This window comes from Arachis ipaensis, chromosome B3 (assembly GCF_059453495.1).
Source record: "Arachis ipaensis isolate K30076 ecotype BB chromosome B3, ASM5945349v1, whole genome shotgun sequence".
Taxonomy (NCBI): Eukaryota; Viridiplantae; Streptophyta; class Magnoliopsida; order Fabales; family Fabaceae; genus Arachis; species Arachis ipaensis.
Window position 1 is genome coordinate 69,335,334 of NC_142438.1, and position 13,865 is coordinate 69,349,198.

Below are 13,865 nucleotides of genomic sequence, written 5' to 3' on the forward strand. Positions count from 1 at the left end.
TTCAGCACTGTTTTAGTATCATTGGTAGGTGTGGCAACGGCCTCTACCCATTTTGATACGTAGTCAACAGCCACCAGAATATAAGTGTTTGAGTATGATGGTGGAAAAGGTCCCATGAAGTCAATTCCCCATACGTCAAACAACTCAATCTCCAAGATTCCTTGTTGAGGCATGGCGTAACCATGAGGCAGATTACCAGCTCTTTGGCAACTGTCACAGTTACGTACGAACTCTCGGGAATCTTTATAGAGTGTGGGCCAATAGAAGCCACATTGGAGGACCTTGGTGGCTGTTCGCTCACCTCCGAAATGGCCTCCATATTGTGATCCATGGCAATGCCATAGGATCCTCTGTGCTTCTTGTCTAGGCACACATCTCTGGATTATTCCATCTTCACATCTCTTAAAGAGATAGGGTTCATCCCACAAGTAGTACTTTGCATCAGTAACTAATTTTTTCTTTTGTTGCCTGTTGTACTCTTTGGGTATGAACCTTGCAGCTTTATAGTTTGCAATGTCTGCAAACCATGGTGTTTCCTAAATGGCAAATAAATGCTCATCCGGAAAAGTCTCAGAGATCTCAGGAGAGGGGAGGGACGTCCCTTCTACTGGCTCTATCTGGGACAGATGATCAGCCACTTGGTTCTCTGTCCCTTTTCTGTCTCTTATTTCTATATCAAACTCTTGCAAAAGCAACACCCATCTTATGAGCTTGGGTTTTGAATCCTACTTTGTGAGTAGATATTTGAGAGCAGCATGGTCAGTATACACAATTACCTTTGATCCTACCAAGTATGATCTAAACTTGTCAATGGCATAAACCACTGCAAGCAATTCTTTTTCTGTGGTTGTGTAATTTTTCTGGGCATCATTTAAAAGGCGGCTAGCATAATAAATGACGTGCAGAAGCTTGTCATGCCTCTGCCCCAGCACTGCACAAATGGCGTGATCACTGGCATCACACATTAGCTCAAATGGTAATGTCCAGTCTGGTGCAGAAATAACTGGTGCTGTGACCAGCTTGGCTTTCAGCGTTTCAAACAACTGCAGACACTCTGTGTCAAACATAAATGGCGTGTCAGCAGCTAGCAGATTGCTCAGAGGTTTTGCGATTTTTGAAAAATCCTTTATAAACCTCCTATAGAATCCTGCATGCCCCAGAAAGCTTCTGATTGCCTTAACATTGGCAGGTGGTGGTAATTTTTCAATTACCTCTATTTTTGCTTGATCCACCTCTATTCCCTTGTTTGAAATTTTATGCCCAAGGACAATCCCTTCAGTCACCATAAAGTGACATTTTTCCCAGTTTAAAACCAGGTTGGTCTCTTGGCATCTTTTCAGAACTAGTTTCAGGTGATCAAGACAGGAGCTGAATGAGTCTTCATATACTGAGAAGTCATCCATGAAGACTTCCAGAAATTTTTCCACCATATCATAGAAAATAGAGAGCATGCATCTCTGGAAGGTTGCAGGTGCATTACACAGCCCAAATGGCATCCTTCTATAAGCAAACACTCCAGATGGACATGTGAATGTTGTTTTCTCTTGATCCTGGAGATCTACTACAATCTGGTTATAGCCTGAGTAGCCATCCAAAAAGCAGTAATAATCATGACCTGCCAGTCTTTCTAGCATCTGGTCTATGAATGGTAAAGGAAAATGATCCTTTCTGGTGGCTGTATTGAGCCTTCTGTAGTCAATACACATGCGCCACCCTGTAACTGTTCTTGTAGGAACCAGTTCATTCTTTTCATTATGAACCACTGTCATGCCTCCCTTTTTGGGGACAACTTGGACAGGGCTCACCCAAGGGCTGTCAGAAATAGGATAAATAATCCCAGCCTCCAGTAATTTGGTAACCTCTTTCTGCACCACTTCCTTCATGGCTGGATTTAGCCGCCTCTGTGGTTGAACCACTGGTTTAGCATTATCCTCCAATAAGATTTTGTGCATGCATCTGGCTGGGCTTATACCCTTAAGGTCACCTATGGACCACCCAAGAGCTATCTTGTGTGTCCTTAGCACTTGAATAAGTGCTTCCTCTTCCTGTGGATTTAAAGCAGAGCTTATGATCACTGGAAAAGTGTCACCTTCTCCCAGAAATGCATATTTCAGGGATGGTGGTAATGGTTTGAGCTCAGGTTTAGGAGGTTTTTCCAATTCCAGAGGAAATTTCAGAGGCTCTTTCATTTCCTCTGAATCCTCCAAATCAGGCTGAACATCTTTAAAGATGTCTTCCAACTCTGATTCGAGACTCTCAGCCATGTTGATCTCTTCTACCAAAGAGTCAATAAGATCAACTTTCATGCAGTCTTTTGATGTGTCTGGATGCTGCATGGCTTTGACAGCATTCAACTTAAACTCATCCTCATTGACTCTCAGGGTTATTTCCCCCTGTTGGACATCAATGAGAGTTCGTCCAGTTGCTAGGAAGGGTCTTCCTAGAATGAGAGTAGCACTCTTGTGCTCCTCCATTTCCAGCACTACAAAGTCAGTGGGAAAGGCGAATGGCCCAACTCTGACAATCATGTCTTCAATCACGCCTGATGGGTATTTAATGGAGCCATCAGCATGTTGGAGACATATCCGGGTTGGTTTAACTTCTTCAGTTAAACCAAGCTTTCTGATAGTGGATGCAGGTATTAGGTTGATGCTTGCCCCAAGATCACATAAAGCTGTCTTGGTGCAATTACCTTCTAATGTGCATGGTATCAGAAAACTCCCAGGGTCTTTAAGCTTTTCAGGAAAGCTTTTCAGAATGATTGCACTGCATTCTTCAGTGAGGAGAACTCTTTCAGTTTCTCTCCAATCCTTCTTATGACTCAAGATCTCTTTCATGAACTTGGCGTAAGAAGGTATTTGCTCAAGTGCCTCTGCAAATGGAATCTTTATTTCAAGAGTTCTGAGATAATCTGCAAAGCGAGCAAATTGCTTATCCTGCTCCTCTTGGCGGAGTTTCTGAGGATAAGGTATCTTGGCTTTATATTCCTCAACCTTAGTTGCTGTAAGTTTATTTCCTACAGAAATGGTTGAAGAAGCCTTTTTAGATGGGCTGTTATCAGCACTTGTGTGTGTCTGATCCCTCACTGGCAATTGAGTGCCAGAGTTAGAAGCTGGAGAGACGTTAGACGCCAGCTCCTCATCTGTTCCTGGCGTTTGAACGCCAGAACTGAGCTTCTTTTGGGCGTTCAACGCCAGATCCTTGCTTGTTTCTGGCGTTGAACACCAGTCCTGAGCATGGTCTGGGCGTTCAGCGCCAGCCTTCCACCCAACTTCTGGCGTTTTAGCGCCAGAATTATTTTTTCTTGGGCTCTTACTGTCCTCAGATGGATTTTGGGTGGTTCGCTCATTTCTTGGTTTCCTACTACCTTGAAGTGGGGTATTTAGTGCTTTCCCACTTCTTAATTGAACTGCTTGGCATTCCTCTGTTATTTGTTTTGACAGCTGCTGCTTTGTTTACTTTAATTGTACTTCCATGTTTATATTAGCCATCCTTGTCTCTTGTAGTTTATCCTTGAATTCAGCTAACTGCTTTGTTAGAAAATCCAATTGTTGATTGAATTCAGCAGCTTGCTCTGCAGGACTGAGTTCAGCAGTTACTGTTTTAGCCTCTTCTTTCATGGAAGAATCACTGCTTAGGTACAGATGCTGATTTCTGGCAACTGTATCAATGAGCTCTTGAGCTTCTTCAATTGTCTTTCTCATGTGGATAGATCCACCAGCTGAGCAATCTAAAGAGATCTGAGCTCTTTCTGTAAGCCCATAATAAAAGATGTCTAACTAAACCCACTCTGAAAACATTTCAGAGGGGCATTTTATTAGCATCTCTCTGTATCTCTCCCAGGCATCATAAAGAGATTCATTATCTCCTTGTTTAAAGCCTTGGATGTCCAGCCTTAGCTGTGTCATCCGTTTTGGAGGAAAGTATTGATTCAGGAATTTTTCTGTCAGCTGTTTCCATGTCCTTATGCTAGCCTTAGGTTGGTTATTTAACCACCTCTTGGCTTGGTCTTTTACGACAAATGGAAATAGTAATAATCTGTAGACATCCTAATCTACTTCCTTATCATGTAATGTGTCAGCAATTTGTAAAAACTGTGCCAGAAACTCTGTAGGTTCTTCCTGTGGAAGACCGGAATACTGGCAGCTTTGCTGCACCATGATAATGAGCTGAGGATTCAACTCAAAGCTACTGACTCCAATGGAAGGTATGCAGATACTACTCCCATATGAAGCAGTAGAGGGGTTAGCATATGACCCCAGAGTCCTCTTGGACTGTTCATTTCCACTTAGATCCATGATGGAGAAAGGGAGATGATGTAAAATAAAAAAAATATTTATTTTTATTTATTTATTTAATTATTTCGAAAATAAAATAAATCAAAATAAAATAAATAAAAATAGGTGAAGATTTTCGAAAAAAATGAGGAGAGAGAAAGTGGTTAGGAAGTTTTGAAAAAGATATGATTTGGATAAGATTTTAAATTTTGAAAAAAAATCTGAATTTTTAAAAAAAATTTTCGAAAATTTGTTTTAAAAATAGAGAGAAAAGATATTTTTGAATTTAGTGAGGAGAGAGAAAAACAATAAGGAATCTAAGAGATACTCATTCAATCTAATGTAGAACGGAGGTGGTTGTCAGGCACACGTTCATAGGTTGAGAATGGTGATGAGTGTCACAGATCATCACATTCATCATAATAAGGTGCAAATGAATATCTTAGATAGGAACAAACATGATTGAATAGAAAACAGAAATACTGGCATTACTTCATCGAGGCACAGCAGAGCTCCTCACCCCCAACAATGGAGTTTAGAGACTCATGCCGTCAAAAGGTACAAAGTTTAAATCTAAAATATCATGAGATACAAAATAAATCTCTAAAAGTTGTTTAAATACTAAACTAGTAACCTAGGTTTACAGAAAATGAGTAAACTATGATAGATGGTGCAAAAATCCACTTTTGGGGCCCACTTGGTGTGTGCTGGGGCTGAGACTAAAGCTTCTCACGTGCATAGGGCTGTTTTGGGCGTTCAACGCCAGCTTTGGATCCATTTCTGGCGTTGAACTCCAACTTTTGACTTGTTTCTGGCGCTGGACGCCAGACTACAGCATGGAACTGGCGTTGAATGCCAGTTTAAGTCATCTATCCTTGAGCAAAGTATGGACTATTATATATTTCTGGAAAGCCCTAGATGTCTACTTTCCAACGCAATTCGAAGTGCGCCATTTGGAGTTTTGTAGCTCCAGAAAATCCACTTTGAGTGCAGGGAGGTCAGAATCCAACAGCATCAGCAGTCCTTTTTCAGCCTGAATCAGATTTTTGCTCAGCTCCCTCGATTTCAGCCAGAAAATACCTAAAATCACAGAAAAATACACAAACTCATAGTAAAGTCCAGAAATATGAATTTTGCCTAAAAGCTACTGAAAATAAACTAAAAACTAACTAAAACACACTAAAAACTATATGAAATTAACCTCAAAAAGCGTATAAAATATCCGCTCATCAGCTTTCCTTTGGACGTTTGAGATTCTTATGGAGTTTTTGGAGGAAAATCCATCAGTGGAGCTGTTCTTCTCACTGTTTCAGGCGAAGGGTGTTTGGAAGGGTGGATGGGTAAATTTGAACAGCTCTCCGGGTTTTGCTGTGTTCAAGCTATACATATCATCTTTTAAGAACTTTAAGGAAATGTACCTTAAGGTAAGTAGCTGCGAAGATGACTTTCTGTTTTATGTGGATGAGCATTTGGGGGAAAGATTTCCTCTTTGGTGGTGTTCAGAGCCTTAGAACATTTTAGGGTCTGAATCTATAAGTCCAAAGGATGAGTGCGTGATCGAGTTTTTGACCGAGTTTGTTGATCGGCAGGAATTGATTTCTGTTTATGATCTGCTGCAATGGGAGAAAAATAAGGCTGCTGTTGTGGAATATTTGGGTAAGATTTTGAATTGTGAATGTTGTATCATATCTGAGGTTTTTTTATCAGGTTTTGTTTTTCGTGTTTTTCAGGTGGGAAGTACCCAGGTGTATCTGCCGCGAGTTTGAGGTCTCGGGTGAAGAGCAAGGGTTTGGATAAAGAGGTATCCTCGTCCATGGCAGAGAAGGTTGGTGTTGGCGAGGTTGATCAACCGAGGCGGGAGAGGAGGAAAGTTATTGCTAAGAAGAGAAAGGGTGATGTGGTGGATTTGTCCGATGTTTCTGGTGATGAGAAGGATGATGTTCTGATGGAAGAGGTTCATAGGTTTTGTGAAAACCAGAAAAAGTTGCATAGTTTTGTTGAGCAGAGTGAGGGGTCGTCGCTCTGGGGGAAAGATCATCCTTTCATGATCACTGCGGATGAGGTATGCCAGACCCCGTCTGATGTTAGTTTGGCGGAAGAGGTGGGAGATGTGGCGATTGACCAATATATGCAGGTAATTTTTGTTTTTGAGGTAAAAAGTTTTGTGTGTTTGTTTTGGGGAAAAATAATGTGTTAATGTTTGATCTTCAGGTGGTGGGTTTGCGGCTGGCGAGTTTGGGACGGAGTCGTGAAAAGATTCATCGGAAGTTGGTTGAAAAGAAGGAGGATCCGAGTTTGAGGGAAGAGTTGGCTATAAAAGTTGCTAAGGTTTCTGTTCCGAGGGTTACCTGAAACTGTAGGTCGATCTCGGAGGAGATCTTCTTTGCTGGTCGGAGCTGTTGTGTCCGACTTGTTGGACTTGCTGCATTGCTGATCCTTGGTCACCAGAGGGTGGGGGGTACCTGCAAGAAACTCTGATGCTTAAGTTAGCATGGGTATTAAACATGTTTTTTGTAGAATCAGAGTATGAGTTATACCTGGGTGCTCCAGTGTATTTATAGTAGTGTGGGCCGACCTTTCTGATAAGATAAGTTAGTTATCTCATCTTATCTTATCTTTATCTTGAGTAAAGTCAGCTTATTTTTAAGGGAACCGCCTTTATCTCTATAGGCTTGGATTGCCTTTGGATTTGGGTCGTGCTCCTCTATTTGGGCCCTTTACTGGGCTCTCCTGTCGATTTGGCCGAGCTCTTTAAAAAGAGGTCGGCTAGTCAGTCCTAAAGAGGTCGGTCGCTTTGTCGCCGATCATCCCGGGTCGGACAGCTCGACCCAGGGTATGAACAGTGCCCCTGCTTGAGCTCGGTCTTCTTTTTTGAGATCGAGTCTTTGACTTCGGTCCTTCTTTAGCGAAGCCGAACTCAAGCACTTAGTCGATTCTTTTCTTTGTAGAATTTCGAATGTAGAACGTCTTCCTCTGAAAGTGCGCACTTTTGTATTAGCGCTCATTTCTTGGGAACGTGTGAGGTTTTAAATACCCTCATTAATTATCTTTTAATGCTCCGTTTCCCTTGGTTTTTATTTTGAATCTTTATACCCAAAAAATGGTTTCTCTCCCCTTGTTACCGTAACTTCCCTTTTCTTTCTCGCTTTCTGTTTTCGCCCAGGGTTTTGTAGTTTTCACGTTTCTCCCTGCGACATTGCTTTTGTTCATGTTTTCTCTTGTGAGAGGGTGATTTCCAGATTTCGTCTTCCATCTTCAATCTTTCTTTGAAGCTTGCCGCTTTTTCCAGGTTGGTTCTAGTTTTATTGCTTCTTTTGTAGCTTCGTCTTCAGTTTTTGGTAGAGCTTCGATTTTGCATGTTTTGAAAAGTTTGAATCTTTTCGTGGTCTTGTATTTGCTTGTCGCTGTAATGCGTTCTTCCTGACTTCTGCTATGCATTCTCTTGGCATTTTTGCTGAGGCTGTCTAGGGTTTTTTTTTTTGGTTGCTTCTGGTTGTTTTCTGCTTGACACCGTTTATCTAGAAAATCTACATCTGTTTCTTGCTTTATTTGAAGGTTACTTTGCTTGATTCTGAGAAAGTTCGCATCTTTGATAGTTTCTTCTTGGCGCACTTAATTTTTAGGAATGCTTTCGATGGTAGACTGTGATGACTTTTTCTTTTTCTTGTTTTGAGAAATGCTTGGGTGGGAGCTGTAGATTTTCCTGGAAACCTTGCTTTGTTACTGCCTCCAAGGGATGCCCCAGGACTTTGGTTCGAGTCTTGGGGTTTTCCTTTGCTGTTTCTTTACCTGTATCGTATTAATCGAGTCGTTTTCTTCCTTGTCCGAGATGTTTTTGGTAACCCCATCTTCTTTTCTTATTGTAGGGTTAGTTGGCCTCATGTCTTCTCGCAATAACATTGTAGAGATGTCTTCCTGAGTTCCTGAGGGGATGTCCGATTGGCTGGACTCCCTTGTCTTGCTGTGTGTTTCTGTTGTGGATGCTGAATTTTGCATAGAGCTGAGGAAGCGCCATAGGATTTGTGGTAATAGTGCCCGGGAGGGAGATTTTGAGCTTGTTGCTCCTGATTCTGATGAGAGAGTTTGTTTTCCTACTTCCATCGAGGGGGAGCGTCCCTTTTTTTACGCCTATGAATACTTCTTCAGTCAGTTGAACATTACTTTTCCTTTCACTGCCTTCGAGACCGACTTGTTGTGGTTGTGTAATATTGCCCCCTCCCAGCTTCACCCAAATTCTTGGGGTTTTATTAAGATTTTTCAGTTACTCTGCCGAGAATTAGGTGTAACACCTTCTCTGACTCTCTTCCTGTACTTGTTTGTATCCGCCAAGCCTGGTGGTTCTTCAAAAAAGAAAGCTTCCTGGGTTTCCTTCAGGTCTGCCCAGGGCCATAAAGTTTTTGCTATGTATGATGAGTCCTTTAAGGACTTCAAGAATTACTTCTTTAAAGTTCGTGCCGTCGAGGGGGCCCGCCCCTTTTTTCTTGATGAAAACGATGAGCCCTTTTTCCCTCTATGGTGGCAGAAAGATGTGAGAGTGTCTCGCTATACTTGGGAGATGCTTGACGATGTTGAACGTGCTTTTGTTGTTGTTCTTGAGGATTTATAGGGGGCGCCTCCTCATCTTGATACAAAAAGATTTTTAAACGATGCGTCTCTGGTTCGGACTGTTTTGGGTATTTGTCAGACTTGTTTCTATCTTGTTTTATTGGCTTTTCTTCCTCTTCTTGTAATTGTGATCCTTTGCTGTGGCTGATTTTGTAGAGATGTGAAAAAATAATGATTCCATGAAGGCCTTCAAAAGGGCAAAAAAGGAAACTGCTGCTCGAAACATCTCGGCCAAGGCGGCTGGGGAGGGATCTTCACAAGTTTCAATGAAGTCGCCCGTGCCGAGTTCTCCCGGTCTGAGGAAGGTGATCCCCACTCCTCGGGTTCGTCCGGTGGAGCCCCCCCAGTCTTCTGCTGCAGCTTCTGGTGCTCCTCCTAGTAAAAAGAAAAAAACAATTGAGCCTTTCAACCTTGATGCTCCTAACTTTGATGCGATCGAGTTTGTAGATCAACAATCGGCCCTTATGGTGTCCTCCCTATGGATGATGTGTCGCTTCTTCATCATTTTGATTATATAACTCGGAGTAGTATCAAGATGGCACACATGGGAGTGGCCCTATATCGAACTGCTCAAAGTCTTCCTCTCCATGCCACTAAAGCTTTTATGGAGGAGGCCAAACAGGAGTTTGATTGGATGAAAGGCTTGAAGGAGGAGCTTGAAGTGAAGGTGGCCAAGTTGGAAAAAAAGATTTGGAGAATGAGAAGGCGAGTTCCATCTCTCTGGCGGCTTCTGTGAGGCTGGCCAAGGACACGGCTATGAGCATAAGGATAGTTATGTGACATCTTACCGGGAGGTGTTGCGCCTGAGGGAGGAGTTGGAGAATGCCCGAGCTGATTACTCCGAGCTCCAAAGTCATCTTGTTGGTAGTGTAACTGCTGCCTATGAGAACCTGAAGGAACAAGTTCGGATTATTGCTCCCGAGGCCGACCTGACCCTCTTCAGCCTAGATAACGTTGTCAGGGATGGCAAGATTGTCCCTAATGATGAGGATGATGATGATGTTGAACCTCTCCCTGTGTCCTCTGCCAAGGTGTCAACTCCTGCTGTTCCTACCGAGGTCGGCCCTCCCGCTTCTGATCCTGACTGCCAGATCTTGAACCGGGATGACGGTACTGTGGATGTTGTTCCTCTCCAGACTCGCCCTCCGTCTCCTCGGACTGATGCTGCTAAAAAGTCTTCTGACCCTTAGCCCATTTATTCTGGATATTTACGTAGTTGGCCCGGATTGTGGGCTTTTTAAACTCTTTATGTTTTGTTAACTGCTGATACTTTCTCGTTGCTTGCCTAGCAACTTTTTATTTTTACAAACAAAAGTAACTTTCTAGCTTTTAAGGAAGATTTTGGTGGCCTCTGAAGCTTTATAACTTTGTAGATTATATCATGCTTTTGCGCTTAACTTGGTATCTTTTTTGTTTTCTGAGGATGTTGGAACCCTGCCGCTCGTCCTCTTCGGATTCGCTTTATTGTTTGTAGCTTGGATCCTTTGAGGTTATGCTTATGTGGGTCCAACTTGTTTTTCGGTTTTCTCGCTCTCGCTTGTATTTTTGACGATCTATAACCGATTTCTTCAAGTTGGTCCTCCAAGTTATTTTGGTAGTCCTTTGTCCGGTCTCTCTCAGGGGTTACCTTTGTAACTTGCTTTGTAGTAGGCTGACTTCTTTACGTCGTCCTTTTCTAAGTTATTTTTGTAATCCTCTTTCTTGGATCTTTGTCAGATCTCTTTCAGGGATTACTTTTATAACTTTTTAGTAGTAGGAGTCCGACTTCGTTATGTCGGTCTCTTCTAAGTTATTTTTGTAATCCTCTTTCTTGGATCTTTGTCAGATCTCTTTCAGGGATTACTTTTATAACTTTTTAGTAGTAGGAGTCCGACTTCGTTATGTCGGTCTCTTCTAAGTTATTTTTGTAATCCTCTTTCTTAGATCTTTGTCAGATCTCTTTCAGGGATTACTTTTATAACTTTTTTGTAGGAGGTCGACTTCTTTGCGTCGTCCTCTTTCTAAGTTATTTTTGTAGTCCTCTTTTTTGGACCTTTGTCAGGTCTCTTTCAGGGACTACTTCTTATAACTTTTCATTTTGGGCTGACTTTGTCATGTCGGGCCCTTCTAAGTTAAAGTAATCCTCTTTAATAGGGTTGGCCAGACCTCTTTCTAGGGTTTACTTATAACTTGAGTTGACTTGGTCTGACTTCTTAACGTCGGCCAGTCTTTAAGTTATTATTTAGCAATCCATAAGACCTCTTCAGGTTCTTTTTCGGATCACTTTCGATAACTTCTTACATTATTCTGTGTTCATCTTTGCCGATTTGTAGAAGGTGGTTGCTATCTTTAGATCGTCTTTTGGGTTAATCGCGTTTTCACCTTTATCGGACGATTGTCTTTATCGTGATCGTGCAGTGAAATTGTTATTCACTTTCTGCCGATCTGTTGCTTTATAATTAGACAATGAATGCTTCAGATTAATGCGTCTTGAATACTTGTAGAATATCTAAAATATATATTTTATTCAAAGGAAAGTGCAAATATATACATGTGGGAATTTTTCATCCCTTTATGTTGAATAGTGTTTGAGTCTCAACTTGGTGCCTCATTAAAAAATATTTTCAGGAAAAAGAGTGCATCCAATAGTGAGATCTTTTACTTTTCTAGCTGTAGTACCTTCTTAGGTTGCAGGCATGCCATGATCTGGGAAGCTCTCGTCCATCGAGTTCGGACAGTTTGTAGTAGCCCTTCCCAAGTACTTTTACAACTCGGTAGGGTCCTTTCCAGTTTGTTGCCAACTTTCCTTCTCCTGGTCGAGTTGTTCCAATATCATTTTGGATTAGGATGAGATCGTTCTTCGTGAAACTTCTCGGCACTACCTTTTGATTATATCTGGAAGCCATTCGACGTTTTAGTGCTTCTTCCCTGATTCGAGCTCTTTCCTGGATTTTAGGTAGTAGGTCAAGTTCTTCCTTCTGAAGTTGAGTGTTGGCCTCTTCATTGTAGTGGACTACTCTAGATGACCCTTCCTCGATCTCTACTGGGATCATTGCCTCCACTCCATATGCTAGTCGAAAGGGTGATTCATTTGTCATGGAGTGTGGCGTTGTTCGATATGCCCATAGGACTTGTAGAAGTTCTTCGGCCCAAGCTCCCTTTGCATCTTGTAGTCTCCGTTTCAACCTAGCCAATATGACTTTGTTGGCAGCTTCGGCCTGTCCATTGGCTTGAGGGTGTTCGACGGAGGTGAACTGGTGCTTTATATTCAAGTCGGCTACTAGTCTCCTGAAGCCTGCGTCTGTGAATTGAGTGCCATTGTCTGTGGTGATAGAGTATGAAACCCCGAACCTTGTGACAATGTTCCTGTATAGGAATTTCCAGCTTCTTTGAGCGGTGGCGTTGGCTAGGGGCTCTGCCTCAATCCATTTTGTAAAATAGTCTACTCCGACTATGAGGAATTTTACTTGTCCTGATCCCTGGGGAAAGGGTCCGAGAAGATCAAGTCCCCATTTTGCAAATGACCAGGGCGAGGTTACACTGATGAGTTCTTCTGGCGGGGCGATGTGGAAGTTGGCATGTTTCTGACATGGTGGACATGTCTTTACAAATTCTATAGCTTCTTTCTGTAGGGTTGGCCAATAAAATCCCGCTCGGAGTACTTTTTTGGCAAGAGCTCGTGCTCCGAGATGGTTGCCGCACATGCCTCCGTGTACTTCTTCTAGCACTTCCTTTGTGTTGTTGGTCGGCACACATTTTAGTAGTGGTATTGAGATCCCTCTTTTGTACAGGATGTTGTTTATAATAGTGTAGTACTGTGCCTCCCTTTTTAATCTCTTTGCCTCCTTTTCCTCTGTGGGGAGTGTCTCTGCTTTGAGGTAGTTAATTATGGGGGTCATCCATCCCTGGTCCTGACTTGTTATGGCTAGGATTTTTTCCTCTTCTGAGATTGATGGGTTCTGTAGCATTTCCTGGATGAGGCTTCTATTGTTGCCCCCTGGTTTGGTGCTGGCTAGTTTTGAGAGTGCGTCAGCTCGGGCATTTTGTTCGCGGGATATGTAACAGATCTTATATTCCCCGAGTTGTCCGAGCTGTTCCTTGGTTTTATCCAAATACTTTTTCATGGTGGGATCTTTGGCTTGATAGCTCCCTGTTATCTGCGAGGTGACTACTTGTGAATCGCTGTAAATGTTGAGTTTTTGAGCTCCAACCTCTGTAGCCAGCTTCAAACCAGCTAATAACGCTTCATATTCCGCCTGGTTGTTTAAGGCCGGGAACCCGAACTTGAGGGAGAGCTCAACTTGGGTTCCTTTGTTGCTTTCTATTATCACGCCTGCGCTGCTTCCAGTCTTATTTGAAGAACCGTCCACGTAGAGATTCCATTTTGTGGGGGTTTCCAAGGCATCTGTGAATTCTGCGATAAAGTCGGCCAGATACTGTGATTTAATGGCCGTCTGAGCTTCATATTAGAGGTCGAATTCTGATAACTCGACTGCCCATTGTAAAATTCTGCCTGCTAAGTCTGTTTTCTGCAGTATTCCTTTTATGGGCTGGTTGGTTCAAACCTTAATGGTGTGAGCCTGGAAGTACGGGCGAAGTCGTCGAGATGTTAGAATGAGAGCATAGGCAAACTTTTCTATCTTCTGGTAGTTCAGCTCGGATCCCTGTAGCACTTTGCTAATGAAGTAGACGGGTTGTTGCCCACTTTTGTCTTCTCTGACTAGTGCTGAGGCTATTGCTCGGCTTCCTACTGCGAGATATAATATGAGCGGTTCTCCTTCTCATGGTCGAGATAAGATAGGCGGCCGTCCTAAGAACTCCTTGAAGTCTTGGAAGGCTTGTTCACATTCTGTCATCCATTCGAACTGCTTTCCCTTCCTTAAAGTAGCATAAAAGGGGAGAGATCTTATCGCTGCCCCTGCTAAGAATCTGGATAGGGCGGCCAATCTTCATGTTGAGTATGGCTTGGCATTTATCTGGGTTTGCTTCAATTCCTCTTTGTGT